Source organism: Camelus dromedarius, chromosome 20 (genome assembly GCF_036321535.1).
Source record: "Camelus dromedarius isolate mCamDro1 chromosome 20, mCamDro1.pat, whole genome shotgun sequence".
NCBI lineage: Eukaryota > Metazoa > Chordata > Mammalia > Artiodactyla > Camelidae > Camelus > Camelus dromedarius.
The window spans coordinates 11,112,836-11,134,400 of record NC_087455.1 but is presented as its reverse complement, the minus strand read 5'-3'; the positions used below and the strand labels follow the sequence as shown (position 1 = coordinate 11,134,400).

The window sequence follows — 21,565 nt, the reverse complement described above, 5'->3', positions numbered from 1 at the left end:
ACATTTTAAAACACTGCTCTAACTAATCGTGTGCCCTTATTGTGTTTATGAATAAGGGCAGAGGTAGATGGTAAAGACAGACAGAAACCTTAGGTCAGCCTCTGCAAGAGTCTTTGCCAGTCTATCAAGTGTTTTTTTGTTTGTGTTTTTTCTCTTTTCTTTAAGCAGATGGAGAGAATTTCCCAGGGCTTGAATCTACAGTCTTGTCAAAAATACCCATGATTTGTCAGTTAAGCCCCTGATATTTTTAGTGCTGGAAAATCTGTCAGAATGACTCCAAAGGCTCACATTTTTCGGAGTATAAGAAACAAAACCACGGGGGCAGACTGAAATGAAACACAGACATTAGTAGTAGGTTTGAGGTTGCCAGCGCTTTAAAAAAAGAAACAAACCAGTTTCTTCTGTTTTTCCAGTGGTGTCAGTCTTCGTGGGCCCTTTACTCTGTACTCTCTGAGAATCAGAAATATGCCTACCTATTTCTGGTTTCCTGTCATCATGTTTTAAATACGGATTTTACATACTTTGGGGTTATCACCACAGCAACCTCTTCAGTGAAATTGACCTTCATAAGTTAAAAATAGTCTAATTTCAGAAATTCAGTGTTCCGTGGGTTACAGATGACTGACCAGCATGCTGTTCCCACCAGGGCAGATGACGTCTCTTGTAACTCCTGAATCATAAAGTAGTTTTTCCTCTCTCCTGTTCTGTCTTTTGAATTTCCCCTAACCCAAGATGTGTACAAAGGACTTCCTCAAAAGCACTGTGACAGAGAGAGAATTTGAAAAGCATGAGAGAGTTATACCAAAGAGAAATAGTTTCAAATGTCTAAAGGTTACAATATCTCTGGGCAATAAGCTACCATAATTTCAGCATTATTTGGATCAGATACGTATTAGTTTCGTCTAGACTGTGATAACCACTAGATAGAAACTTGTAAGGGCTCAACGCGATAAGAATCTTTATTGTATCGTTATGGAACAGTCCAGCGAGGTGGCAGATAAGTGTGTGTTTGGGGGTTGGGGGCTCTGCTCCACTGTCACTCAGGAATCCAGGTGATGCTGCCATCTTGAATATGTGGCTTCCAAAGTCCTTCTCGAGGTTGTCATCACGATCAGCCAGAAGAGGAGAGAGAGTGAAGAAGAATGCACAGGGGTGGCCCACGTCACAGCCATTCACGTTCCGCCGGCCACGGCTCAGTCTCAGAGCCACAGCTCACTGTAAGAGAAGCCGGGTGACGCCGTGGCTGTGTATGTAGAGAAGAGAGGATGAGAGACTTCGGTAAATAGTATCTGACACAAGATACTGACTCAAGAAAAAATCAGAGCTTTCAATGTGAGAACACTATTCTTCAATATTCTCTCCCATGACTTCTCAGAGTGACCCTTCTCTCACCCCTTAGACAAGCTTTCACCCTGACTGTCCTCCAAAACATGGTATTCGTCCAGCCTTCCTGTCTCTAGCTTTTCCATCTCGCCGACCTATGCTGTGCGCAGTGGTCACGATCACTTCTCTAATACGTAACTGCAATCCTCTTACTACTCCTGTTTTCCAGTCACTCCCAGTTACTCCTAGATGAAGTGATGTGGTCCTGGTATACAGGCCCCTTCTTCGTCCATTGCTGAGGCTGGGTGATGTAGCGGTTGGGAACACAAATTCTGCAGCCAGACTGCCTGGACTTGACTTTTCCTGTGCCACTTACTTGTTGTAAGACTGAATGTCTCTTGGAGTTCTTGTCTTATCTCTAAAATGGGGGTAATATTAATGTCTGCCTCACTGAGTTGTGAATTTTAATTGAATTCGTATGTGTAAAGCACTCAAAATAACAAACACTTGTCTGAATTATCAAGTGTTACCATCCATAATTCTGTCCCATGCACACCCCAGTGCAGCCACGCACAGCGTCAGCAAGGGTGGTGGTCAGGATACAGTGCTTCCTGTGTGCCAGGAAACATTTTGCACTGATTTTGCATTGATTTTCGTCTCCAACTGTCCTATATTCCTCATTTTACAAACAAGGGAACTGAAGTATAGAGGTTAAGTAACATTCCCAAGGTCCAATAGCTTGCTAGTGGCAGGACGGAGTTTCAATCCAGATAGTCTGCTTTTAGTTATTATACTGTGACTTTGCTATTTCGTGCATATTATTTTCTATATGCCTTCTATTCTTTATGGCAAATTCAGATTCATCCATCAAGACCTGGTCCAATGTCACCTCTTATTTGAAGCCTTCCCTGATTCCCTCAAATTCAGTTAATCACTCTAGGGTTTATTCTGCTGGTGCATAGTGGTTCAGAAATTACTCTGGGATATATTTATATATCTGTCTCTCCCATTAGCCTAGGTTTTGTTTTTGTTTTTGTTTTGTCATTTATCTTGTAAGTTCCATGCCGAGATGAGTACTTACTTCCCTCAGTCCCAATACTTGCTTATGCAAAAATTCCCAACCTTCTCCCTTTTGCACTAATCTTACTTATTGTATCAGTCAGGTTCCCATTGGGAAATAGACAACAGACTCAAATTGGGATAATTTTAGGAGGATTTATATTTATTTATATTTAAAGAGTCTAATTACAAATATATATGGGGGGGCATAAGGGAATGAAAAGGAATAGTGCAGGTATCCAGGACCAGGAGTAGTGGAACTATTACCATCCTGTGATATTTTTCCCATCAAAAGGCGGAGCTTAATTACCACGCCCCTTGAAAGCAGGCAGATCATAGTGGGTCATGTCTAATGAATAAAATAAAGTAGAAGTGACAGGTTTGACTTCCGAGATTAAGTTTTACAAAACATTGTGGCTTAATCTGTGCTTTCTCTCTTGAAACACTTACCCTGAGAGAAGTCAGAAGCCACATTGTAAGAATGTTCAAGCAGCCCTGTGGAGAGGACCATGGTCTGCCAGCAGCTGGCAAGGAACTGAGAATTTTAGCCAACAGTTCATGTGAATGAATTATCTTAGAAGCAGATCACGCAGCCCTAAGCAAGCCTTCAGATGACTACAACCTCACCTGACATCTTTTGTCATTTTTTAGACTCCACATACAAGTGATATCATATGATATTTGTCTTTCTCTGTCTGACTTACTTCATTTAGTATGATCATCTCTAGGTCCATCTATGTTGCTGTAAATGGCATTCCATTATTTTTCATGGCTGTGTAGTATTCCATTGTAGAAATATACCACAACTTCTTTATCCAGTCATCTGTCAATGGGCATTTAGTGTGCTTCCGTGTCTTGGCTGTTGTAAACAGTGCTGCTATAAACATTGGGGTGCATGTATCTTTTCAAATTGAAGTTTTCTCCAAATATATACCTAAGACTGGGATTACTGGATCATATGGTAAGTCTGGTTTTGGTTTTTTAAGGAATCCCCATACTGTTCTGCATAGTGGCTGCATCAAACTACATTCCCACCAACAGTGTAGGAAGGTTCTCTTTCCTCCACACCCTCTCCAGCAGTTATTGTTTGTGGACTTTCTAATGATGATCATTCTGACCAGTGTAAGGTGTAGTTTTGATTGTAGTTTTGATTTGCATTTCTTTAACAATTGGCGATACTGAGCATCTTTTCATGTTCCCACCTGACATCCTGACTGGAACCTTATGAGAGACCCTGAGCCAGAGCTACCCAGCTCGGAGAAACTTTCTCAGAGTTGATTTCCTTATCTGTAAAATGGGGATAATACAAACATCTACCTCCCTGAGTTATTGCAAAGTTTGTTTGACTTCATATACATAAAGCACTTAGACTAGCACTTGCCTGAATGGGTCCTATGCTGTAACCTTGCCTTCTGTGAGTCTGTGCAGGCATGTGCCAGTTCAGCCGCACACAGCATCCGGACCAGAAGCATCATCAACAAAGACAGCGATCACTCGTCCAGCGCTTCCTACGTGCCAGGGGCTGTGAGACAATAACCTTTGTTATTTTAAGCCGCTGAAGTTTTGGGTAATTTGTCACATAGCAATAGATAAGGTAATGAATGGTCATGTCTAATTGATTTAACCTCTCCCTGCCTAAGTTTCTTGCAACCTCTGATTCTTCATTTACAGAATAGAGATAATACCCATTTCACCAAATTGTTGTGGGAATTACATTAAATTACCTTAGACTAAATCACACGTTAGAAGGGATATGAAAGTGTTTGACTCAGTGCCCAGTACTTAGGAAGTGTTTAGTAAACAATCACTTCTTCTTTCTCCCAGAATAAATCACTGCAGGTCTCTCCTCACCACCAGCTTGGATTTCCAGTAATCAATATGGTGTCTTTAATGGATTCTTCTGCATAATTATCAGCCCTGGTATTGGTCTCAACCTGAGGACCTTGAAAAAATATTATTGTGCAGACTAACACTAAGCAATCCTGAACAGCTTCCAAAGGAAGGTCTCTCCGGTTCTGTGTCACACCCCAGGATTTTTAATGTCCCATTTCTGAGAAGCCATTTCAAACTGCAGTAAATGCAGTGAGAATGTGTAAGGACTTGATACATTGGTAACAAAGGAAATGCAATGAAAATATGCAAACTCAGGAAAAATGTAAATTTGAAACAATAGGGGATTTCACCTTTTCGTGAAATGCCTCAGGGAGTCCACTAGGGCAGCAATTTACTAAGAGGATGTGTCGAAGTAAACACACCACGTCAAGCGCTGTGTGGGCTTCCATGGACCAGGTTTTTATCATTGTGAGAGATTCAGTGCTGATGGGCCTTTAATTATCTACCCTTAAGAACCTAAATAATAAACATTGCAAGGACTCAGCGAGTGCATAATTATCCCCATAACAGTGACTCTCTTGAGGGTTTGCTGATCTGTCTTCACTTGACGGGTGTGAGTAGAGTAGACCAGTGGGGAAAATGAAACGTAAGAAAGAGGCAGTGGATCTATTTCCTGGAGGAAGATTCATTTGGGGGAAGTATCCTTAATGTTTACAGGGAAGCTAGAGTCTTATCCCAAACTCACATCAGATGTATGCTTCCAAGGGAAAGCCTCAGGGATGGTAAAATTAATAGATAAAATGTATTAAGCACACATGGTCAGTACCATTCTCAGAGAGACAGGCACACATACACAAGCATAAACAAACAAATATAAACATAAACAAACATAGATATCCATCCATTAATCCATTATCTGCATTTTACAAATGAGGATCCTGAGGCACAGGGAAGTTAGCAACTTGACCAAGGTTGTATGGCAAGTAGGTGGTACCCACAGGATTCTAACCCAAGCACTCTCATTCTAGGGCCAGCCTCATCAGCGTTATCCAAAAGAATAGCAATAATAATGAATAACAAAAAGCCATATAAAGACCCTAAACATGTCATACTTTTTCCAATAGACGTCATCTTTACATGTGTACTGTCTCATTCTGAGCTGGGTCCTAATCATTCCCATTTCGTGGCTGGAGAAACCGGGACTGGAAACTTAAAGGGTCTTGACCAATATCACTAAGTGAGTGTGTGTCTGAACCAAGAACCCCGTATTTCCCATGCAAGCTTCACCACTCAACAGCTTGGGGGATGGTTGAGGGAGTTGCTTCACCTCCCTAAATCCCCTTCAACCATGTCCTAATCTACAAAATGGGAATAATAATAGTTTCTGCCCAGTGGGTTGGTTGGCGCATCGAAGAAGGTTATATGTGTGAAATATTTAACAGCTCATGGCGTATAGCAGGTCTGTGATAAATATTTGTTATCATCATTAGTAAAATCACCTCCGTGATGACTGGAGTTGATTTTCACATTATTGGAAAGAAACAATGGATGATTCCCCAGCTGAGTTTTCCTCAGCATATACTCTTACATGTATATGCCCTACTCTTAAAACTACCTACTTAGGCGAAATTCTTCAACGTTAGACTTCAAACAAAGAAAAACTCTACTCTAGCAGGAAACTAGTGAAGGAGAGAGGTGAAATTTCACTTTGTAAGCACTTTTCTCTTCTCTCGGAGGTGGACACTAAATGATTTGTGTGTGTGTGCACTTGTCTATGCAGCTCTCAAAATTAAAATTCCTTACAGGGAACCATTGAAACCCAATCATTCAAAAAGCTTAAAAAAGTGACATCTTGAAGAGCTCCTTGGTGCTAATTCATCAAAGTTAGCAGTGATTCAACTGTGATTCTTTATTCAGATTCGTTTCTCCCACAATATTAAATGCCATGGAGCTTTACAGCATTGTATCCCGGTGAATGGAGATACCAAGGAGAAAACGGAGTGAGCGAGTGGGAGGAGAACACTGGGATGAGCCCACTCTCGCAGCTCTTGAAAAAGAAAAAAGAAAAAAAGTCTCTTTGGGAAGAATCACTTAACCTTGACAATGTCTGCACTTAATAGTGCATTCATAGTGTCACCTATTTCAAACAATTGAAGATTTGCCTGAAGTTTACAATTAGCCTTTCTATATCATCTTGAAAAGCATTTTCACTGGCACTGCCTCATCCAGCCTTAACACTAACCTGCAGAGTGAGCCATATTGTGTTTCCATTTTACAGGAGGGAGAACTGAGTCAGAGAGGTTATTTACTCAAGGTCAACAAGTCAGTAAGACTAAGAACCGGGAATGATACAGTCTTCTTTCTCCATATCTCCTGTTTTTCACACTATCAGTGGTACTTAAAGAATTAAGATTAATAACTGCTCAATAATAATAAGCAAATGTCCTCATATGAAGTTCAAGTTTTAAAAGTTAGGAGGAGGAGTTGTAGGTACAAAAGGGTTCTTTCAGTTGAAAGCAACAGAACAGGTAGAATCAACTAGTTGAAGTAATAGAGAGAATGTATTGTCTTATGTTAATCAAATGTCTAGAGCGACCTCAGATTTCCAGTTAGGCTCCAGCCCTTCTAGAATGTAAGCTCAAGGTAGGCAAGAGGTTTTCTATTTTGTTACTGCTGTTCTCCTGGTATCTAGTATCCTGCCTGCATTAGGGTGAGCACTCAATAAACTCATGTTGCATGAAATGAATAAGATCTGGTTTCTTTCAGGGTCACTCTTTCCTCGTGATTTCACTTCATTCTTAGTCTAACTTGCCTCAGGGACACCAAATGGCTGCTATTAGCTTCAGTTAGCTACATACTTCCTTTTTTGCACCTGTGAGAGACTATTTCTTCTCTAAACCAATTTCTTCTTCCTGAACGCGCAGATAATCTACATTTCCGAGCCTCTCTTACAAGGAGGTGTGGCCATGCAGCAGGTTCCAGAGGGTGGAATGGGAGGAGCAGAGACGTCCCTCCCTTGAAGACCAGGCTGTAAGGGCTCCCAGACACATATCCTGTGTTCTTTCCCTGACTCCTGTTTGACGCCAATGAGTACACTAACCTTAAAAACTATATATTGAAGTTGACAGAGCTCTCATGTTTAAGCCCTTGTATAGTTTTAGTTTTGTTGTAGTTTTTATTGTCATTTTTATTACTACCCTAACCTAATTTAAAAATGTATAGAAATAGAGAAAAATGAAGCATTTTTTTCCCCTGGGTTTCTCATCAGAAACGTTGAGATTCACTTCATTTAAACTGGGTTAGTTTATATGACCGTCCCTGAAATAAGCATCCCCTAGGTGAGGGGAAGGGGGTGTGCTGATTGGCTAAGCTAACGTCACATGGTCCAAATTGGGCTTGGGGCCAGTTTCCCTAGGACCACATAGACACCCAAGTGGAAATCAGGCTCTGTTGACAAGGAAGGAATATATTTTAGAAAAGCGTCTACAAATGTTTGTGATAAGTCTGCAAGTTCCAAGTCAGGAAGGGCTTCTCATTACAGGTTTTGGATGTTGTTTGGTTGGCAGTTGAAGGTCACTAAAGTATTTTTAGCAAGGAAGAAACACTGTCAGATTTTTTCAATTATAAAATGTCTTAACATAGAGAAAATTATAGAGAATAATGTAAGTAAGAGTCATGCACTCACTACCCTGCTTAATCAAATGTCATACTTAGCCAGATTTTTTTTTTTAGAATAAGAAAACACTGCAGATACGGTTTAAACATTTGATGTGCTCTGTTCCTGTCACACTCCCCTCTTCTCAAGGGTAGTCACTTTCTGATTTTGATAGTTATCATTCTCACACATGATTTAATACTGTTGCTGATTTGTACGTATGCATAAGTGATATACAGAATTATTTGTGTACTTTTCAACTTGATATAAATGGTAGCAAATGATTAAAATTTTTCCACAGTGTGCTTTCTTTAGTTCAGTCTTTTATGAGACTGCTAATGAAGGTATTTCTTTACATCATTCATTGTGGCTATAATATTATTTTTCATTGTATTAATATGCCATGGTTTATCTATCCATTCCTCTACTAGTGAACTGTTGTCTACATATTTTTGCCACTAAAAGAATGCTGTTCTGAACATTCTTGTGCATATCTCATTGTGCACAAAAGCAGGAGTTTCTCTAATATATTCCGGAGTATATTTCTGGGTCAAAGACTATGCAAATCTTCAATGTCTACATGTTATAAAAATTGGTGTATATATATGATCAATGTAAGAGTTTCTGTTGACCTTTATTTTCCAGATTTATATTTACATGGAGCACAGATGACCTCTGGGTAAGATTGGCTGATCAGAAGATTATTGCCAAACCAACGTGAGAGATACTGACAGTCTGAGGAACGGAGACGTAATCAAGACAAGGTAAGAGAGGAAAGAAATTAACATACTTAGGAACAAACCCCACAGGACTTGGTAATGTATTGTGGAAATATGAGGAAAGGGAAGGAACCAAGAATGACTCTTCAATTTCTATCTTGAACTCAAGGAGGAAACTTATGTGTAGTCTGGCTGATGGTGAATTCCCTTAGCCTTTGAAGGACAGGCAGGAAACCAGAAAGCATTACCTGTCAGGCACTGGGATATTTAGGTCTGGGGACTGTGAATAGATCAAGACAGAAAACCCAATTTATGGAATTGTCCAAATAGGTGAAATTAGAAGAATCAAATTGGGGAAAGTAGGTAGAATCAGAAGAGAAGTGAGCTAAGAACATACCCCTGGGAAACATTAGTAGGAGTGTAGAAGTAAGAGAACATTGTCAAGGAGACAGGGATTAAAGGAGCAGCCAGAGGAGTAGAGAGTTTTAAAGAGTGAGTGGCCAACTACATTAAATGCCAGGAGGAAATCAAGAAAGTGAAATCCGAAAATTAAGCATCAGTGTCACAGTGAGGCCATTGAACTCATAATGAAAATGGTTTTAGTGGTATGGCATAGGTGGAAATGACTGCAGTGGGTTAAGGAATAAAAAGGAAGAAGAACAAATGCATATGCTTTTCACAAGTTAGGTTCTCTGCGAGTAGATGCTGGGATGGAGATTGTGTGCAGGGTGTGTATTGGAAATCAACACGTGTGAAAGGAGGAATGATCCCGGGGAATGTGGCGTCGGAGTCCATGAACTTAACCCTGCATTATAGTGACTCTCGAGTCTTAAAAAAAAAAAAATCCACCTCATGCCACCAGAATCAGATTCATCAGATCCATTCTGTCCCACTATGGTCACTATTTTCATCCTTCTAGCCTTGCTAGGGAAACTGAAGTAAAGGGTTAGGAGAGCAAAGAACATAAATGAAAATTTTGTATTTCTCCCTCACTTTTTCTCTTTTTGATTTTTTTCCCATTGTTGCTAGAATGTACACTTAGAAAACATAAGATCAACTTGTGCTTGCAAATGAAGCCTCATGATTATGAACTACAAATCCTGGTAACAGAACAACCAGTGATGTTGACACATGACCCCTACTGCTAGAGACTGGGAAGTCAGGTGACTGAAGTTCACTGAGCCCGACCACAGGCAAAATAGAAACAGCTTCTCTTTTTTATCATGAGGCTGCTCTAAAGTATCAGTGAGCACTCACTGTTGGGCTCGGCTCCTAGCACACAACAGGACTCAGGACGCAGTACATATGGGTGCCCCTACCCATCCCATCCGTGTTGCTGGAGAAGGAGCCTGGGGAGCCTGCAGTTCCCCAGATGCTCACTGGGAAAAGCTGGACTGAAGATGGGAAGGTGGGGGATCTGCAAAGATGTCTCCTGTCTGAAAAGGACTTCAGTTAACTTTTAGTCAACTTCTTAGGATCTAAGAAGTGAAAGTTTAACTTGACTATCAAGGAACACACCAGTTGTTAACTGGGCCCCCAGGAGGAAGTCAACAAGCTCCACCACATCTAACACCACCTACTGCTTTCAGCCCTTCCCCCAAGTCAGGCAGCTCTACCCCCAGCTCGTCTGCATTCCAGCCAGGGGAGGATGAATGGGCACCAGGAGGAAATTATTTCACTTCCTTCCCAGAGACAAGAAGGAGGTGAAGGAATCAACATGAATTGGGTGCCTACTACATGCTGGTTGCTTTATATATATCATTCAGTGTTATTATCTCCACTAGACAGGTGAGGACTCTGAGCTCAGCGACTTGTTCAAGATACATATCTAGTTATCAGGGAGCTAGGATTTAAAGTCATGTCAGGCTGGTACCCAAGTCCCCATTATTTCTATAGCTACATGAGGTGTTTCTCTAGGTAATTTAAGTTTCAAAGCAAGGGGCCCCCATGAAAAGAGACTGGCTCTTGGAATATATCCCCTTAGGAAATCTTCCATCATCACTGTGCCTTCTTCCTCTGTGCCATTTCAGCACTTATTGTTGGGCCCTTCTAGAGGGGTTTGCAACCTTGGAGGAGAGATGTACACATGAGGAAATAATTTTAATGTAATATGGCAAATGCAAAACTAGACGAACGCATTGGTAACTATGAAGGACAGAGGATTAGGGACCCCTAATTTAACGTGGGGATTCATGAAAGCTTCTTGAGGAGAAACCCCTGAGTAGTGAAGTATAAGTAAGAACTGAACAGAAAAAGAAAGAGGGGAGGCGAATTCCAGAGTGAAGTAACATGAACAAACACAAAGAGGCATGAAACAGCCTGAACTCTTTGGGCAAATGACGAGCAATCTGACAGTAGTGGAGGGTGATGTATGAGGTCTGGAGAGGGGGGAAATAAAGCTAAACAGATAAGAGAGATCTGCTTACAAAAGGCCCTCTATGCTAAACTCTAGGTGCTGCTGTAAATATGCAGGTAAGGACACTTACATGGACTATTTTAAGACCTTAGTAGAATAGTTTAAGAACTTTGGTAGACATCTCATTAAGCACTTCTATCTGTGGCGCAGAATCCCATGTCATGTCAAATGTAAGACTTCCATCACTCACTGACACATTTATTCAAAAAGTATTTATTGAGTACCTACTATGTGCCAGGCACTCTCTTAGTCATCTAGTATCCCAGTACCAAAAAAATCACAAAAAACACTTCCCTGCTTGGAATGACCTTCCAGTGTGAGCAGACAGTAAAGAACACAAGTGAATTGTATGTTATCTCAGCATCGAGCTGCATGCTATGTAGAAAGATACCTCAGGGGAGGGAGCGAGAAGTACAAAGAGAGGGATTACAATATTAATAGAATGTTCCTAAAGACCTCGCTTTGGAAGGTCACGTTTGAGAAAACACTTGAAGGAGATGAGGGAGTTAGCCAAGCTGATCTGGGGAAAGGACATTCCAGGAAAAGGGACCAGCCAGCGCAAAGACCCTGAGGCGAATGTGTGCTTGGCATATGTGGAGAATAGCAAGGAGGCCAGGATGGCTAAAGCGGACTGATCAAGAGAAAGGGTAGTAGGAAATGAGGTCAGAGAAACAGTAAGAAAACAAGGATTTTAGGCCACTGGGGATTTGTTTTTTCCTGAGAGGGAAGAGAATTCCCTGGAGGGCTTTGAGCAGAGGATGATACGATATAACTCAGGGTTTAACTGAATCATTTCAGGGCAAGAGAGGGAACAGGGAGGCCAGTGAAGAGACTGTTGCAGTAATCCTACAAGAGGCATGGGGGCTTAGAGCAGGGAAAGAGCAGCGGAGGTATGACTGGTCTCTGGGCGTAGGAAGGGGTGGGCAGGAGAGAGTAATGTCAAGGATGATGCAAGATTTCGACCCGAGGACATGGAAAGAAGACAGTGGAGTTCTGCTTGCAGCCTTGTTTTACTTTAAAAATATTTGAAGGAATTACACTTGTGAGTCTCATTAATAAATTTTCCTATATGTTCTTGTGATTGAAACTTGCTACATTTAAATATAAACAATTAAAATTTGAGTAGGGTTAACCTTTATATTATATACTGTAGACAATTCATCAACATCTATCAATTTTTGATTCTTCAATTTTCTTTTCAAATTTTGGAACGATATATTTGTTTTTTGATTGTCAGGCAAGCCACTGAAAAACTCTTGGTCCTAATCACTGTTCCCATAACAGGTGATAAATGAAACATCTCTGCTTGCCTTCTTAGAGCTTGTAGTTGAGGGCAGAAAAAATTAATAAAAGAAAATATATGCATTTTTAACTTACATGGTTTGGGTTCTAAAGCTCATATAAATTATTTCATTTCATTCTCACAACAATTCTATGAGGTAGGTACTGTTATTGCCTCCATTTTAAAAAGGAAGCTGGAACACAGAAAGATTGAGTGACTTGTCCAAGATCTCACAGGTATGTGTTGGCTAAGCTGAGATTTGAATCCAGAAAACTAAGTTCCGGGGATCATTGGGTCCAGGAACCAAGTCCAAATCAGGTTACAGTCAGGAGTGATAAAACCCCAGGAAGCATTTGGAAATGGATAGGGGGCTCTTGGCTCATTCCAGTGGTGGAGGAGCATCACTACCATCTGGGAGGGTAAGTGTCTTTTAGCAGGAGGAACCATCACACCATGAAGAACTTCCCCAAAGGTCAATAGGTCCCCTCCCCTTGAGGAATATCAAAAACTAAGCTGCCTCTTCATTTATCTTGCCCATTTCCACCTTTTGAGCCAAATGTTTGGTGACATAGAAGGCTAGATATTTGTTGTCTGTGAGTTTTGTTTGAGTCCTCTCATGTTTCCTGTTTCTTCTTTCTGTATCCCGGATTGCCACCGGGACCCTGAGTTAGCTTCAAGAGCCAAGTCCCATTACATGGGCTTTGGGGAACTGGAAAACTCTTTGGGCTGTCCTGAATTTCTAGCTATTAAAGATTGCTTGCTGTAAATAGAATATCAACGGGGACTTGGCGATATTTTCATTTCAGTATATCCTGCAGTAATGTGTGCTCTGCATGTGAAACCAATCAATGTAACATCTCTGGGGCATTTCTGAATGAACATGGGGCGTCACGTCAAAGAGGAAGAAGTGAAAATACCTAAGATGGCTTGAAGACCTGCTTTGAGACAGGCGCTCTCATGGGCTTAGAAAGGTTAAGGTCACACAACTAGTTGAGCCTGGATCTAGTGTCAGGTGTGAGTCCACAGCCCATGTCTTGATGCTGCATCAAGTTTCCTCCTATACTGGCAGTCAGAAAAAGTGGGTTCTAATCCTGATTCCACTGTTACCTAGCTGAGTGACACTGATCAGACCGTGTAACTTCTCTGAGTCTTAATATCTACATCTATAAATAAGGAAGGCTAGAATACTGGCGCCTCTTCCATCTCTTCCAGTCATTGATTTTATAGGCTCTTGGTCAGTAAATAGTTTATTATACTTTAGAGAAATAAATTTTGTCTTCATGTGGTTAGCCAGACCTATTGCTCCTAACTGCTACCACTGTTTCTCTTTGTGGAAGACATTCAGCAGACCAAATGTGATGGGTAATAAGACTCTGGCATTTTGCCTAGGTCTGGCACATAGAATTCCACTAACAGGTCCACTGGGTATCTGAGACCACTGGGCTATTTGTCACACCATGCCAATTGTGGTTGGGCAGAGATAAAAGTTGGCTTTTATGGTTTGGGGCCAGAACTTGAGAGACAGTTGGGTACAAAGCATTGTCCTTAGAGTCAAGCAGGCATGAGTTCATATCCCAACCCAACCACTTTCTGGGCGTGTAGCCATAACCAAGCCTCAGCTTAAGGGGCACTTTCATGAGAGGCCTGGCAGGGTGTCCCAAGTTGATTTAGTCCAGAATGTGAGTTTTACCCCATGGAAAACCTTATTGTATATAACCATATATAGTGGGCTTTTAATAAATACTGTGGGAATAAATGTTGAATAAATGGTCCTTGAATAAAAAGTCACTTAACCTTTTTCAGTCTCAGTATTCACTCCTATGAAGTAGGTAAAGAATAAGAGAGGGTTTTTGTTCCCAAAAATCAGTTTGAAATACTTCAAAAATAGCAAAACAATGTCACAATGTTAGATAGTATGATTACAATCTGAAATAAACTAGCTAAAAAATAAATCCCAGATTCAAGTAGGGCTCTTTTGTAGTTTAGAACTTGAAGTTAGGGGGGAAATGAGGATGCTAAAGATCACTGCGTGTCTGCGATGTGCCAGACACTGCATGATAGGATGAGGATACATGTTTCATATTTGTCTAAAAGTTCACAAGTTCAAAATTCAAAAGGAATTTCCAGAGGAGGGAAATGGGCTTGAGAAAAGCAAGGTTTGCTCTAACTTTTCATACTTAAGTGGGCTTTTTTGGCCTTTCCTTCTAATTTGGATCTTTTGAGGCCACTACTGTTAGAAGGAAAAAGCTAGTGATGCTTATCTATGTTCAGAACTAGCAAATACCCTCTTCCGCTCCCTAGGTTGGCCCCATTGTTGTTCAGGTGCTGCCTGTGAACCGACACCCACAGAAGACAAGATGGAAAAGATGAATCCGCAGATTGCTACACACATATGCTCATCTAGATGAGGTAGCAAACATTGCAGTGTTGGGTCAACCAATATGACACGGTCCCATTTCAGAATGACCATAACTTTCTTAAAAGTAACAGTGGTAGAACATTGCCAAGAGGAATACTGAAAGGGCAGTTGAGTTCTGTGTGTTGTACTCAGAGTAAGGGTCAGAAGATCCAAACTGTAGCCCGAGAGCTATCGTTTGCTGGTATACTTTGTAAGCCTGTTTTATCACCTGCAGAATGGGTCACTGAACATCCACACATTTGTTTGTTCATTTATTTATTCACTAAATAAATCTACGGTAAAAACCTGTGTATGTATATATGTGTGTGTGTGTGTATGTATATATATATATATATCACAGACTATGCAAGACACTTAAATACAAAGATTTGATTACTACAAATTCTTGCATTGAAGGAGTCACCATCTAGTGAAGGAGAAAAGAATGAAAACAAATATTGAATTTAGCAAAAATTCTTACTGAGAAGTGTGAAAAGTATCGTGTAGTCACAGAGGAAAGAAAGAATATCTTATTCTCTCCAGGTGAGTAGAGGTGTTCACTGAAATGAAGGTATTTGAGAGAGTCTTAAAATATGTGTTAGAATTTGCCAGATAAAGTAGTTAGAGAAATATGTCCAAGGCAGAGGATGTCCTAAGGCAGTGAGTCATGAAATGGCACAATGCCTAGCCCAGAGTAGCCACATTAAATATTTGTTTTATGAATGAATAAATGTATGAACAAATTAATGAATGAATGTTTGGATAAGCATAAAAAAATTTATCGTTCCTGGGTGGTTTGTGTAGGATTTAGAGAAGACAGCAGTGGCGATATGACCTGTGGGAAAATTGGGGGTGACTTTAAGTAGTTTTGACATAATTGTGTTTTCTAATGCGATTTTGTCTAGCAATTGACTCAAGCTCTTGTTTAAATCCCAAAGTGCTCTTTGTATTTTCTGATATCCACCATGTTAGAATCATGTTAAGTGGTTTAGTTGGGGAAGTTGACGACTTGATATGATCGTAACTAATCAAGCAGCAATGCTGTGTAAAGGGTTACAATTTTAAGTTAACACATTCATTAGTCATTCATGTACCTTTTAAATATGAATTAATCAAAAGAACGCGCTTATTAACTCAGAAGATGTTTATTAAGCACTTGCTGTGCCCCGCGTACTGGGCCAGGACCCATATAGTGGTGAGCAAGGCAGTCACGCTTTCTGCAGTTGCAGAGCTTGTGGAGAGACAACAGTGGGTAGACAGACAACATACAGGTAAATGTTCAAGTCAGTACAGCAAATGGAGGTTAGTGCTATGAAATAAAGAGCAATGTTCTAGGAGAGAGAATAATGGAAGTGAATGACCTAATCTAAATTAACTGCTTATGGTATATGGTAGATATTACCTCTGCCTGTAGCAGACACTGTTCGTTGCCCATCTATTGGCCATCTCCTTTTCTTTATTGCTAATAGCATCCCAGCTTGGTTTGGGGTGACCATATAAACAATTCTAGTGAAATCACCATGGCTAATCTACATTTTCCATGGTAAATCCACTCTTCTTTTCCAGAAACTCACTTTCCAGCTTCTCTTATAGCTAAAGGTGATCTGTGGTACAGAACATGCCATTGATATATGAAGCCTTCAGATAAGTCTCTGGAAAGGATTCCACATCTTAATAAAGGGGGTTAATACTAGAGATGGCCCTGCCCCTTCTTTTCCTTCCTCAGACATTTTAGTGGGAAGTTGGTGATGTTTAGAATTGCAGCAGTCATAGTGATCTTAAGATAATTAAAAATCAACAGTATGAGTATGTTAGAGAAGATGAATAGAAAACCTTTGCTCTTCTATAACATTTTTTCTGCACTAATCCTAAAATCAAATGCCTCCAGATGTCCAGTTGTATTAGAAAATTAGATAGCTTTTTAAATCTAAGAATATAGGTTTTCTATTACTTGCAACTAAAAGCCACAAGGTTGTAGGCTCAGTAAAGACAGGGTTATGTCTATTTTGTTAAAAATGGATTTCCCAGTGCCTACCAAAGTGCCTAGCACATAAGAACCACTTAATAAACACCTGTTTAATGAGTGACTAAAGAATGGACAGGATTAGTGAAAACTGCGTAGGCAGTAGAGAGTTTTAGGAAAAGCAATTCTGAGATAGTCTAACCTCAGTCACTCACTCCTTCACAAAGTTGGACCAAGAAGTCACATCGGGCATGGGACAGAACCCTAACAGAATAATTAGCTAGTCCTGAGTGAGTAAGGTTTGCTAATGCAACAACGAGATCTGCCTCACCAAAACTGCTCCAGAGGTGGTGTTCTTTCATCTTAGACTAATTATAGGATCAGAGAAACTGAGTTTAGTCCCCTCAGTTTCTCTATTTCACATATATTTTCCTCACATTCAAACTATAGCTCTCTTATGCCTCTCGCCCATCACCATTTGTGGTTATTATTAAATAAGTCTTGGCCAGCATGATAAATCAAGAAAAATAAATAAAAGGCATACAGATAAAGGAAGAAGTGAGGCTGTCTTATTCAGAGATGATATGATTGTATAGAGAGAAAGTCCAAAAGAGCATACAAACTATCAGAGCTAATAAGTGAGTTTAGCAAGGTCATTGGTCACAGAGTTGATATTTAAAATTTAATTGTATTTTTATGCACTAACAACTGCAAATTTAGAAAAATGTTTAAAACAATAACCTTTACAGCAGCATCAAAAAATACCAAATCATTAAGACTAACTCTAATCAAAGTTTCCAAGATCTCCTCTCTGAAAATTAGAAGCTATCGTTAAGAGAAATTAAGGAAGGCTTACATAAATGGAGAGACTTACTATGTTTATGGTATGGATAACTCAGTATCTCTAAGATGTAAATTCTCTCCAAACTTATCTACTGATTCAATGCAATCCCAATTAAAGACTCTGAAATTTTCTTTTTGTTGTTGTTGAAATGGACAAGCTGATTCTGAAGTTTTTATAGAACGCAAAAAACAAAACAAAACAAAAAAACCAACCCTGGAATAGCCAAAGAAATGTTGTGGAAGAAGGAAATTGGAAGACTTAAATTGTCAGATTTTGAGACCTACTACAAAACCACAATTATTAAAACATTATCTATTGCTATAAGAATAGGCAAATAGACGAATGCAATAGAAAAGAAAATCCAGAAACAGAACCATACGTGCACAGTCACCTGATTTATGACAAAAGTGCTAAGGCAATTAAGAAGAGAGAGGAGGATGTTCTAAATAAACTATTAGATATCCAGATATAAACAAATAAACCTTCTCTATATAAGACAGTATCCAATACCTACATGCAGTGCCCCCGAATCAATTACAGATGGAATGTACACCAAATGTGAACGTAAACTTTTAGAAAAAGAAAAAGGAAAGCATTTTTTAAATTTTAGAGAAAAAAAAAGGGAGTAGTAGGTATTTCTTAAATCAGGACACAAGAAAGTGAAGACAAACCACAATCTGGGATAAGGTTTTTATAATATTGTATGTATATGTTTATGTCTGACAAAGGACTCATACCTAGAATACAATAATAACTCTTACAAATTAATAACAAAAGGACAAGTACCCACTTTGAAATGGCAAAAGAAAATCTTCAACGGACACTTCATACAGATCACTCAGGAAAATGCAAATTAAAACCGTAATGAGTTACCACTACCACTAACATCCTTATCAGGATGGCTAAAATTGTTTTAAAAAGAGTAAACAATGCCAAGTATTGTTAAGTAGTAGGAGTAATTGGAACTCTGTACATTGCTAGGGAGTGTGAGTAGGTTCCTCCCCTTTTGAAAAACCACTGGAACGATCTACTAGAGCAAAATGTTTTCCTACACTATGACCCAGACACCCTATTCCTAGATGTGTACACAAGAGAAACAAAATATATGAAAAGACGTGTGCAAAAATATTCATAACACCTTAATTCATAATAATACTTACAACTTTACCTCCAGTAAAAGGAAAAAAATATATATATATATAATTATATAATATATATATATATAATTCATCTGAAGCAAGGATGATGTTCACACCCTAGCAATGGGGAGGGATGGGAAGTGAGGGTTCAGCAGGCAACAGAAGCAGTGATACCCTGTTTCTCTTAAAACAAAAAAACAGCTCCAAACATATTGGACTGACAGGGTTCTTATGTGTCCAGCTGGGGGTCTGAGTATCTGGGGGTCTTTCTATTTCCTTCTTCCCACAAACAGTACAAAGTCAACGCCATGCCAATGTGTGTGTGTGTGTGTGTGTGTGTGTGTGCACAAACACATGTGAATGGGTAAGGATCTTTACACATAGAGTGAATGTGCATAGCGCTATATTTTATTTTGTGTACCTTAGTGGTTGCCTGTAAGGATGTGGATATGTGTGACATGTGTTTGTATGAGTATGTGGTGGGGGGAGTACACAAAAACTGTCCGAGGCTTTATCTCTCTCTAAAAGCTGCGTAATAACGTGAAAAGTATGAGTCAGAAAGGTGAAGGGTTAACTGTTTAATGAATGTGAGATTCATTCAGAAAATTTTGCTTTGTAACTGGTAAAAGGAAGTACTGAGCAGTTTCTCGTAAAGTTACAATGGCCAGACCTGCTAAAGGAAACCCCTCCTAGCTTGAAATTCCAGAGTGTTTCCTAGAGTTTGAAAGGTGGCCAAAAAATGACCAGGCATTTAAAAGAGAAGGTGATGGAGTGGAGATACTTGGAGTGAAGGGCACAAATTCATCTGCCTATCCGCTACTCCTTTCCTCTTCTTTCAGAAATAACTTTAAGAGAAAACTATGGATCCGTATTTAATATCTTTTCTCTTACCTGTTTGCTTGTGTTGTTTTCATGTCCTATCTTCTAGTGTGGCCAATGCATAGTACAGGAGAAACCAGTAACCCTGAATCCCCACTCTTCTTCCTTTCACCAAATGATCTCGGTTTCCTCATCTGTCAAGAGGATATAGCAATTCTCCTCTCAAAAGTCATCGCTCTCAGCATCAGATGAGCATAAGCTTGTAGCTTACAGGCTGTCAACTCTGAGGAAGTAGGAAACACCCCTGATTTGCTCATCTTTATCTAATGTTTAGCACCGCACTTGGCACATGATAATTACCCTAAAATATTTGTTGAATGAGTATATTAAAAGGTGACAATTTTTATAAAGCCATTTGGTGATAATGGTGAAGGAGGAGAGGTAGAGAAGAATTCCTCTCATTTGTATTCTGCAGGTATTTCAAGAGTGGTTGGGAAGAAGGAAGGGGATAGTGGGGATAGTCTGGTTGGGAGTCGGAGGCTGGAGTCAGCAAGACAGGCTGAAGCCAGCTCACGCTTACAGAGCCCTCCTCCTTCTTCGTCCGCCCCTCCCCTGCTCAGAGTCCCTAACCCATCTGTACCTTCACATCTCTCACAAACACAAATCCCTCATTCGACCAACAGGGGACGCTCTTCTTACAAGCTTGGCACTGGCATTGATGCCATCTGCCCCGCAAGGGGGGAAAATAGAGACTTTGTAGACCAAGCACATCCAGGTTTATATTCCTACTCCAGTCTATACATAGTCAGGCCTTGGTGTTGGTAGGATTATATTTGTACAGAAAAAACAAACATTAGACACAATTTCGTTGAGATAAAATGCTCAGTGGAACACAGAATTAATGATCCGATATCACAAAGTGTTCCAGTGAGCCTTCCTACAAAAGGACAGAATTGTGGGGGGCTACCCACGTGAGTACCAAAATGCTCATCACTCTTCCAGATGATTAGCTGAATTTAGGAGAGCAAGCCACATACACATCCTTTTTCCCATCCTAGGTCCTATGCTGTTGGATTCCAACAGCCATCCACATCTTGTCTAAACTTATTTGCAATCATTATGTACAGTGTTCTCCTTGCTTAGGGGTTGGTTAATAATTTCCTTAAGTGGTCTCATTTCAATTATGCTTCAAACATTACTTCCCCAGTAAGTGTATGTCAGGCTTAGTTAGGAGCTCAAGGCTCAGGGATAAATGGGACAGAATTCTTTTCCTTGTAAAGCTCACCAATACACTCTTTATTGGAACAGCTAGCTGCATCATTTCTTCCTGTGTTCCTGGTGTTTGTTCTAAACACCAGGCCAAGGCTTTAAGGTTCTTTTTCTCATTTAATTCCCACCACAGCTCCTTGTGGTAGGTATCCTCATTAGACCCATTTTAAAGATGAGGAACTGAGGGTAAAATGGTTCCATAATTTGCCTAAGACAGTCAAGTTGCCGATGAGAGGTTCAAAATTCAAATGTAATCAGTCTGACCCCCAAATTGCCAGTCACTTCTGTGCTAGGAAAGAGAAACAGATGAAATGGCATAGAGCCACCTAAAGGACTCCGGGAGGCTTCTCCGGTACAGTGTGGTTTGAGCTGTGTCTTAAAAGATGAATAGAAGCATGCAGTTAAAGAAGAGAAGCCAAGGCATTCTCAGTAGAGGAAACAGCCTTTACAAATCACCTCGGAATTATCAAAGTTCCTGTTACACCCTAAGAGTGTGCTGCTGAGCTCACTGGCAGGCAGTCTCCCTCCTCCCGGTGGGGTTGAGCGGCGGTGAAGCAGCATGGGTGGCAGTGAAAGAGTCTAAACGTTTTCAATAGAGACTCAAATGGCCGTCTTCTCAACGCCAACGAGGGCTTCGGTGTTCGTGTGTTTGGGGTTTGAGACAACTCAGTTACTTAAGAGTTAAAAATGTGAACAAGTTGGGTGATTATCAGATCAGTGCATCCATAGTCGTAGGGCAAGTTTTCCTGTGTTGCTCGGGTATGACCGTAGAAAATGGTATCTGAAGCCAGTCCAATGTGTCTCAGCAGAAGTGTCGGGTTTGCAATGCCACTTGTGTTACCCTGG

General features: G+C 40.2%; 1 long non-coding RNA gene across 1 annotated transcript; it reads right to left on the bottom strand.

The window, feature by feature from the left end:
• Positions 1–948: 948 nt before the first annotated feature.
• Positions 949–19,672, bottom strand: LOC135318682 (uncharacterized). The gene is made up of 3 exons (XR_010376953.1): positions 19,523–19,672; positions 3,764–3,904; positions 949–1,243 (listed from the first exon to the last, which is right to left on the bottom strand). It is a non-coding gene; the product is annotated as an uncharacterized LOC135318682 (long non-coding RNA).
• Positions 19,673–21,565: the final 1,893 nt, after the last annotated feature.